This window comes from Centruroides vittatus, unplaced genomic scaffold (assembly GCF_030686945.1).
Source record: "Centruroides vittatus isolate TY-2023 unplaced genomic scaffold, ASM3068694v2 scaffold_490, whole genome shotgun sequence".
Classification (NCBI taxonomy): Eukaryota; Metazoa; Arthropoda; class Arachnida; order Scorpiones; family Buthidae; genus Centruroides; species Centruroides vittatus.
Window position 1 is genome coordinate 2525309 of NW_027122711.1, and position 10335 is coordinate 2535643.

The window sequence follows — 10335 nt, forward strand, 5'->3', positions numbered from 1 at the left end:
AATTCCACCCCCCTCCGAGAGGAGAGTTAGTTTACTCAGTATAAAGTGTAAATAATAAATAAGGAAAATTAATAGTCGCACGTATAGTAAAAATTTTGGCAATTAATATATATTTTAATCATTTCCACTTTTCGGGTAACCCCAAAAAAATAAATCCAAAATAAACGAATTTGAACGAATATTTGAATTCCTTCCAAATTCGAAAAACTATAAAAATTTAAAAAATTTTTTATTCCTCTACTGTAGACAATTTAAAAAATTTTTTAAAATATGTTAGATTGGGCACTCGGTGTGATAAACTCTTACGTAAGATAACCTTGGTAAATGTAAATCAAATACTATAATATAATATAGTATAAGGGTTTAAAAGTACGAAATAATCTAATAATCTTAATCTTTACTGTCGTTATTTTTCCCCGAGCAACGCCAGGCTTATCTTCTAGTATAATAATACAATGATGATTTGCATTATCTGTGTGAAATGTAAATAAATCAGACGAGACCATAGCGTAGTAAAAATGAACTGTTGAAAAGTTTATGTAAAAATTTGTGGAGAAAAATTAAAATGTGTAATAAAGGTGTTAAAAATGTAACGTAAAACATTTTTTTACATTATAGCGACAGCGAACATCTCACAGAACAAACACAAGAAGAAGCGACGTAAAATAATGAATACCGATTGGTTTTCCCTTGTCTTCAGGCAACAATTTAAAACTTTTCGGATAGTATCATACTATCCGAAAAGTTATACTGATCAGATAGTATTCATCCGAACTTTGAAATTCTCCCTAGTAATTTCAGCGTTTTGTTTTTCTCACCAAAAAAAAATTCTTTTATAGTATTCGCGAGATGTCGGGCCGGCACTCGTTAAGTTTCGCGTTGGTTTCTTACTCTATCTTCGAAGTCAAGTCAAGTATAATAGCAAAGGTGGACAGTGAGCAGAAAATGTCTGATGTTGCTGGGCAGTATGGCTCGAACAGGTTACAGTAGGCCGCACTTCAATCTTATCTAAGAAAGATACAGTATAATCAAGAAGACTCGAGCAGATTAAGGAGTGACAAAAATCACATCTGAGAAATAAAGAACATTGAAGAGCTCATAATGGAACCTGAAACTGATCTGACGACACCAAGAACTCTTGAATGAAGAACGCCAAGAAACTCGGCGAAATATGTTTTCTTCTGAAAAAGAGGATTAATGCCGATCTCCGCTTCCAAGCCAGATTGAGATTAATAGGCTTGGGGATGTCTACGATGCTATTAATTACTTCTGAAAAATCCTGAAGAAGAGAGAAAAGCAATCGACATTAGACAGATTCTTTAACTCCCACAAACAGAAAAAAACTACTGATAAAAATGCAATACTGTGTATATATATATTTTTATTATTCCATATAAATAAACGTAGTAAGAAAGTATATATTTTTATTTTTTTGGAGTTTCCAGAACAAATTAATCAAATTTTCATAAAAACCTATGGTAAATCGATAATCGGTTAATAAACAATTCGGATAGCGAACAAAGTTTTGAAACGGATTATATTCGTTAACCGATCACCCACTGTATTAATTTTAATAAAATAATAATTCTTAATTAGAGTAAATTTAGAGAAAAGATAAACAATTATCAATAACTACGAAAGGATAGGCATTATTTAATTTCGATAAATGTTTTGAATTAATTTTGCACATTTTCCTTCCAAATAGAACTAAGAATTTCGAAATCTTTGTTTCGTGACGGAACCAAAAATGTCTTGTCTTGTATTTTTCTCCAAATTTCGTAAGTTACTTGGGTGTTTTGAAAAGTAACGCCCTTCTAGGTTATAAGTTTTATGATGCCGAAACAAATTACTGTATGTCAAATCTAGTTTAGGATTTACCTTGACTATTGCTGACACATGTCCACCTAGCGGTGACTGTCAGCAAGATTGCGATTGTGCACTGCATATCTGAAACAGGCGACCAGGCTTGAGTGCCGTGTACGGAGATGCCTGCTTTCATTCAGTACAGTAGATAGGTTAGGACTAGATTTTCTCAAACGGCATCCCGGTTGTTTTTTAACCCGGGAAATTTCACAAATTTTTTCAAAAATTATTTTTTTTCTCATTTTGTGTTAAGGTTGTGGAAATTTTGCCAATAGAAAGTATCATTAACTCATAAACTGTCAGAATACATTTGTATTTTTTAATTTTAAACCTTCTTAAATTTTTGCTCGTTATGGCATGTCACAAATGGTCAATAATCAATACGTAGCTTATTTGTGGTAGGACTCTGAAAGTTCTTTACTGGTCAGAATCTGTAATATCCGGAATAATTGCGCTTACGCTGTATTAATTTTTAACCATGCCCAGTAGCTTTAATAACTGCGTAATGCCAGGTTGTGGAAATTGGACAAGGATACAAACGAGTACGAAGTGTGCAAGTGTGAAGTTTTTCTTTATAAACCTGATTATTGAAGCCAAACGAATTGCCGAATTATCGGACTATAAGCTTGATGCCGCTATTAAAGCGGCCGAGGCAGACAAATCAAGTATACTAGAGAGCAAAAGAAGTACTACAGTCTCGAAAACGAACTAGAAATTTTCCAGGCTAGAGGTAAAAAAACACATAACATCTATCTTCTCTTAAATGCATTAAATACGAATCTATTCACATCAATTGAATTGAAAAGGGCATTCTCGGTAGCTGAACTTTTCATTGCTAAAATAAGAATCAGATTGAGTGATCGGAGTATTGACCATCTTTGCTTTTTAAAATCCTATTATAAAATTTTACAATAATATTTTGTATTATGTTTTTAAAAACGAAAATTACTTTTTAAGTTAGAAGTTTGATCTAAGTTCTTTTTTTTTAAATTTTTAACTCAATTCAAAGCATTTGTTGTTGTTGTTGTTGTTGTATGCAGTTTCCAGCAAACTTTAATAAATTTTTTCTATTTGTGAAAATTTCTACGTAATTCAAAGATAATTCTTAATATATATCTTACACAGCATTATTAATATGATTTTAGAGGTTGCATAACGTATAACATTACTTTAAAAAATGGAAAATAATTATATTATTTGATTTCAAGATATTTTGTATATCTTAAAAATAATTCTATCCCGGGATTTCCCAGCATCTCGGAAAACAGTTCACTTTTTTCCCGAAATTCCGGGACAAGCAAAAGACCGGGAAACGAAAAACTTTAGTACGGACTTTGAGAGACAAGAATCCTGCTGACATGAACATGGAAAATCAAGCATCAGTGGACGACCAGTGTCTGCATGTGAAGATAGGCAGGTGGTTGACATTGGTAAATTGGATTGTGAGAATCGACGATGCAGGAGACTAACATTGTAGAGATTTTGGGCATTTCACAGGAAAAAGTACATTGCATTATCCGGAATGTGTTGCAAAACAGGAGCGTTGGGTGCCCCACGGTTTACTCAGTGCCGGATTTACATAAGGGCATTTGGGGCCGGTTTCCAGCGCCCCCACAAAATAGGGACCCACAAAACTCTGTTTAAACAATTTTTTAATTATATACTTAACTACTACATATATATAAATTTGACTGATGTAAAGTTAACTTGCAGATAATAAAGCACGAAAATGTTTTATATAATTTTATAAGTTTGCTTTATTTAATTTAAATGTATTACGTTTAATGTATATTGTCTATTTTTATAATATAAAGCGTTATTTAATTAAATTTTATGTGAATTCCTAAGAATATTTTAAGCTTTAACACCTTTACAATAATAAGTTAAATTTTTGAAAAGCATTTTTAAGTACAGTATTTTGTATAAATTTTCTAAATTATCAAATTTGCCTACTCTTAAATGGAGCCCTCACCTTATTTGTGCCAATGGGTCTCTGATTGTTAAATCTGGTGCTGAGCTTACTGATGTAATGAAAGCCCAGCGAAAGGAAATTCGTCAATAGTTCTTGGTTTACACGTTACAGGCCCAGCCTTGTCCAACTCGTTGCATGTTGGCGTAAATGTATTGCTGTAAATCGTGACTATGTGGAGAGGTGATTACATCAATCCATAGAAGACGTTTTTAGCTATCCGTCACATTTATATTTCTGAAGTATGTCTGTTAATATGAAAATTAAGCATGCGGAGGCATTAGTTTTCAATATGTCCTCGTTTATGAGATCTAAATGTTGCTGACATTGCTGTACTATATATTTCATACTAGCGCATGCTGCTGTATGATTCGGATTTGTGTACGCATGTTCTGTAATTAGTGTAAAAACGATTCAGTATATGGCTATGTTAAGATTACTGTGTTTAAGAGTACTGTATTAAGATTAATTGAAAAACCTGTAGAAAGTTAATGAATACATTCTTGCCCAAAATTAACTTTCGCAATGATTTATGAACAGTGCAATCCGATCTGGGAGCGCTTGCGTGGAAAACAGGCCCCATATCTAGATGTCAGAGACGTGAAGAATACCAGGAAAATTTCATAAGACCAGTTTGTTGGTCGTACGTGGCCCGCTACCAACTGTCGGTGTTCAGTCGTTTTATCCATTCGGCAACTGCCAAGACATAAGCGATCATGATCAGGATATTCGACTAAAATGTATTTATTCCCGTTCTGAACAAAGGGACTAAAACTGTTGATTGGTGAACATGATTTAATTCATGTTCGATATGTTTCGAAAAATATCTGAGAAATATCTTTGGAGAGGTTGTTCAATAAATTTGAATTTGAATTTGTGATTGAATTGTACTTTCCTATTGTTTATTGTTAATAGTCAGCGAATAAAGCGAAAACTTCGCCAGGTATTCGTTTTGTTTGTTATAAAAGTGACTTCTTTGAAAACGATTTTTTGTATAACATAATCGCTTCCTCATTCTGGATAGGTTTATTAATTCCAAGATTTATCTGCCCACCGTCAAAAAATATATTGACACCAGTTGACCGGATACTATAAACAGATAAAAGTTATTTCGTTCCAATTGCGAAAGAAAAAACGGATTTCATTTTGAATTCTAGTTTGCAGTCACGAGACCATGTTTGGCATTCTGAATTTCTATCAGGTTGGATTTCTTCTGAAAAGACATAGAAATCAATAAATATTGATTATAAATATTGAACGAGTATATGAATTAAACAATTTTAAAACAATTTATCTAGGAATCGGGTGGTATCGTGGAAAAACTGGTAAGAAACATCATCCTCCGCCCAAGTCAAAAGAAAATAATCAATTTAATTCATTGTTTAATTATTGTTTACCAGCGTGTTATTCTTTTAACTATAATACGGAATATTATAAAAACAATTGCCACTGTGGAAAATGCAGAAAATGAGTACGTAGATAATCGTTGCTTTCAGTTATGTTATAATTATAGCAGAGATTATTGTAAAAATGAAAATTGCCATTTTCCAAGACATATGCCATGAAAATGCTTAGAAAAATGCCAATTGTTAAACTACAATAAAAATTACTGTAAGAATGGACAATGTTATTGTGAAAAAAAGTGTTTGAATTACCGATTTGTATTTCAAATTTCGTTTAGATGAAAGATATTCTAATTTATATCTTTTATTTTAAGTAAAATAAGATAAATTTTGAGAAATTTTGGTTATAAACAATCAAATAGAATGTAAAAGGAAAATCATGTAGAAGTATTAGAAGAAATTTTATGAAAAATTTTCAGTTTCTAGTGAAATCATATTTTAATTATGTTTTTATATATAAATAAAAGATGGTAATTATTTTGGTTGTCATTGTCTTTACTCTTCACTTTGTAGATACGAGTCGTGGTGGCAGCGATATCCATTTCAAATATGATTTAAAATTTGGATAAAGTACCAATAACTGCATGCAAAATACAATATAAATGCATTACAAAGTCAATAACGACAATCTTTTAACAAATACATTTGGTGATTATTTAAAATAATATACAAATTCAGCGAGAAAAAAAATACTTGGAGAAGTTTCTCATTATTGAAGAAAATTATAGTCCTTGTAAAATTAGATAATGACACCATAAAAACGTAAGTCTTTATAATTAAAACAACCTTTTAATTTTATTTTTTTTAACATTTGTTATTACAGTTTTAAATTACATTACAGTAATTTAAAACTGTAATAACAGTTTTAAATTACTGTAATGTACAGTAATTTAATTTAATTAATCGATATCATTAATTTCATCAATTGTGGGGACAGTGCGTGGAAGATCACAACACTTGCATCTTCCGTCGTATACTCCCACAGATGCTCCCAATTTTTTACATTCTCCATCGCAGGCTTCAGGTTCAATGATAAGTAAATTTAGTGGTGTTCCGTTTTTAGTCTGGACTAAAAACACGACTAAATAAAAGTTATTTTTATTAATTTATGTTATGTTATGTTTTTTAAGTAAGTTTCATAAGTAAAAATTATGTAGAAAAACATAATTCTTACTTATTCTGTATTAATTATTAAATACTTTACGTTACCAGAAAGCAGTAGACATACAAGGAATAAAGTCTTCATTTTAAAGTATCTAGATCTTTGGATAACCTAATATTTTATCTAGTAAAATGTAAAATTAAATTATAATTTACGTTATTATAAATTAAATCATTTATAAATTTTCATAATAAAACGAAGATAATTAAAGATTTTAATTGGGATATTTTGCTAATTTTTTTTAAACAAAGATAATTGGGAAAATAATCGAAAAACGAGTGAGAATCACTATAAGAGAATCGATTTCGGTCCCTGTAGAAAATTTTCTTTTTAAATAAATTTTACATATAAAAACTTAAATTAAAATTAAAAAGTAATAATACAATATTTTTAATCTTTTTAAATCGTTATAATTATTTTATAGTTTATATTTTTAACATTAGCATTACTATATAGAAGTCTGTCGAGAGTTTTTATAGGGTCTGGGGTTAGAGTGAGAGTTTTTTTTGTCGTTTTTGGAGAAATGAATTAAATACAACATTTCTTTGTTAATAAAAAAAAGCAATATTAAAGATTTGTTTTCGTTGGTAACAATAACATTAATTTATAAGAATAGGAAGCTTTAAGGGCCATGAGGAAATTTATTCAGCTTCCCCCACTCTACAACCCAGGTTTTGTAATAATATTTTTATAATGTTAATAGAAGTATTGGATTTTATAAAAGGTATATTTTTATAAAAATATTTACATAATTATATTTTTGGTGTTTTGCTTATTTATACGAGAAAAATTGTGTAATTTATATCAATTAATCGTATTTAATATTAACAATATTCTTTCAATATTTTTTCAATATAAATCAATATAATTCAATATTAATTGATAAGTTTTTCAATATAAATCTACAAATTACATTATTGTATTAATGTAATTTGTAGATTTATATTGAAAAATTTAAATAAAATAAAAAAATCAATTTAATTAATAATTTGTAAAATTTACTTACTTCACTTTTTTATAGCTTTTGACATATTAAAAATTATACTAGATAATATATCAAGTAATTTGATACAATTCCTTATAAAGAATTAATTATCAAATGACAAAATTTCTAAAACTCTTTCTTCTAAATTTAAAAAAATTACGAAGGTTTTAAATTATATTTTAAGAGAAAATATAAACCGATGTTGAGAATAATTGAGATAATTAACTTTATATTTAGAATTTTTTTTCTTTTATTTTAATTAAAAGTTTGCAGTATTTATTCAAATAATAACGATTTAATTTTCACTTCTTTTTTAATACTTTTTCTGCTGTAAAATCACTAGAAGGATGTTTCTTCAATACTCATAGTGAGTTCGGCTAGGCTGCCTCACCATCCGTTCATTCTTATTAATTCTACTTTATAATTAAACTTTATTTAATCTTTAATGCTTTTAATTTTATCCGAAACTCTATTGAAAATCGTGTAAATTTACAAAAATAATGATTTTAAATAAACTCTTCATATCATATCCGAAATTTATAACGAACTATGTGTAATTTCAGTTCTGGTGAACTTTATTTCAGTGTTTATCTGCATAGAAAATTAATACAAGTGTAGTTACTTTTCATGCAATTGCTTTATTTTGCTTAGTAAAACGTGACTAATTAATATTAAAATCCATTCATTAAGCGTATGAAAGTATCAAAACTATTGACATTCTGTGGCTTGTTTTGATGGAAGATATCGCAAAATGCCAGCGATTTGCAAAGGAAAATGCCTTTCAGGAAGACATTCTAAGAAATACTAGCACCTATTCGGATATTAGACACTTGAAGAAATCCAAAATTTCAAGTGGCCAGCTCGATGGTGAGGCGCAAATTGACGACTACCAGTGTTTAGTAGTGTTATCGATTATGACAACTTATCGTTCATGTTTTGGTTAGGATATATAAAATTAATTGGGATGCTGTCTGACACTTATTCAATCTATCAATGAAAAAAAACACGAGGACCGATAAAATATCTGAAAGAAACTTATTTCTGTAATAATCCTACAATATAGTCCTCGCAGCGAAAGATTAGACATAAATAAGCTTGATCTGGATGAGTGTATGTCAGATAAAAGAGATGAAAGGAGGCATGGGATTAATGTGGGAGTAAAGTTAGAATTAAGAATACATAATAAAATTAGTAAAAAATAATACAATACAATTATTAAACGTTTAGATACATAAAAACAGAACAGCTGAAGAAGACGAGATCCATGTGTTAACTTCCAGGAGAGTAGTCATATGTTTGCTTCCATTTCTTTCATCTGACAGATTCTTTCAGCTCAGGCTGACTCGTCTGGTCTTTCGCTGCGGAGACTATAATACTATAATAAGGGGAAGGACTAATGAGCACTATATAGCCAGTACCCTTAAATGCAAAGGCGACAAATTTCTACGAGTTCTTCCCATAAATTTCTGTGGGAGGGGTGCAGCGAAACAGTTATGGCTGTATACTGTTACTCTGTCGGCCCGAGTTCATTTCATGTCGATATGTTTTGTAAAAATGAGTAAAAATCTTTCTACCCATTTTTACATTATATATTTTTTTAACACCTTTATTATACATTTCAATTTTTCTTCACCATTTTTTACATAAATTTTTCAACAATTCATTTTTACCACACTGGGGTTCGTCTGATTTATTTACACATTTCACAGAGATGAGCTGTAAATCATCATTTTATTTATGTAATTATCAAGAATAATAATTTAATTTCAATATCTTTCAATAATTTTAATAGTTTAAAATTGTGAGGTCCGATCATTACCATGAGAAAAATTGTTACGTTACACGTAAAAATGTCTCTGTACTGTCATCAAGGTGACTCGACACCCACAAACGGATCTGTTCCAGTGTATTAACCGCAGATTTTTATAGCATCTTGTAAAAATTCACTCCATAGTTCATCACCAATTAAGCACTCAAATATTTCTGGTGCACTACAAAATTAATTGAAGATAGAACAGATAGACATTCATGTCACTCATCCAAGAAAATCGCCCTTGAGAAGTTGCCCAACCCAAGTTTTCAAGGACTCTTACATATTGAACATTAGTTTATCCTTATATTTTAGTACTAGTGAAGGATTGTTATAAGAATCAATTTTCAAATTCTCGTATCCTCTCCTCAAGAAAGGAATTATATATTGATATAAGTTAGAAGTGTCAATAATACTCGTGCATGAAGAATCTCATATTTTTATACGTTTCAATACGAAGATCTATAAAGATTTTCATAGTTACTACCAAACAACATTACAACCCGATATATTATAAACTACAAGCCAAACAATGCGTTGGTTGGCTTGTAGTTCATAGTTACTACCATTGAAGGATTGTCTGAAATATCAGTAATTCATTGTTGAATAATTTTTACTTAATTTGTAAAAGTAAAAATTAGTTTGATAGAGTAAAATACACTAATTGGTATTAAATTAAAAATATTAGAGAAAAGTATTAAAAACATTGTTACTTACCTTAAACTGTGATAAGTAGAATAAAAATAGCTGTTTTTAGAGGCATAAGAGGATAAATAAGCAATATTTTTGAAATGTATTTTGTTGAAATCTCAATTATGTCCAATTGTAAATTTTCGACATAAAATTTTATTTAAGCGTGACACTGCACAGAATTTAAAATAATATTATTTTTATTATATTGCTAATATTCAAAAGAAAAACTGATATGTAATCAGTGTTTTTTTTTTTTGTACCATTAAATCATCAGTTTGAGAAACAAACGTAGATTTTTTTTCTTAGATAGACAATTTACCAGTGACCTAATGAATAAATTATGGCACATGGTCGCGGGTTTATGCATTAGGTGAAAGACACATGAAGAAAACTTGGAAAACTCTTCGTGGCCTCGCCAATGTGCTGGCTAAGTGGAATTTTCCGGATTTT

At 29.7% G+C, this 10335-nt stretch overlaps 1 long non-coding RNA gene across 1 annotated transcript; it reads right to left on the reverse strand.

The window, feature by feature from the left end:
• Window positions 1–6187: 6187 nt before the first annotated feature.
• On the reverse strand, window positions 6188–9957 carry LOC136989364 (uncharacterized). The gene is made up of 3 exons (XR_010882909.1): window positions 9910–9957; window positions 6445–6520; window positions 6188–6316 (listed from the first exon to the last, which is right to left on the reverse strand). It is a non-coding gene; the product is annotated as an uncharacterized lncRNA (long non-coding RNA).
• Window positions 9958–10335: the final 378 nt, after the last annotated feature.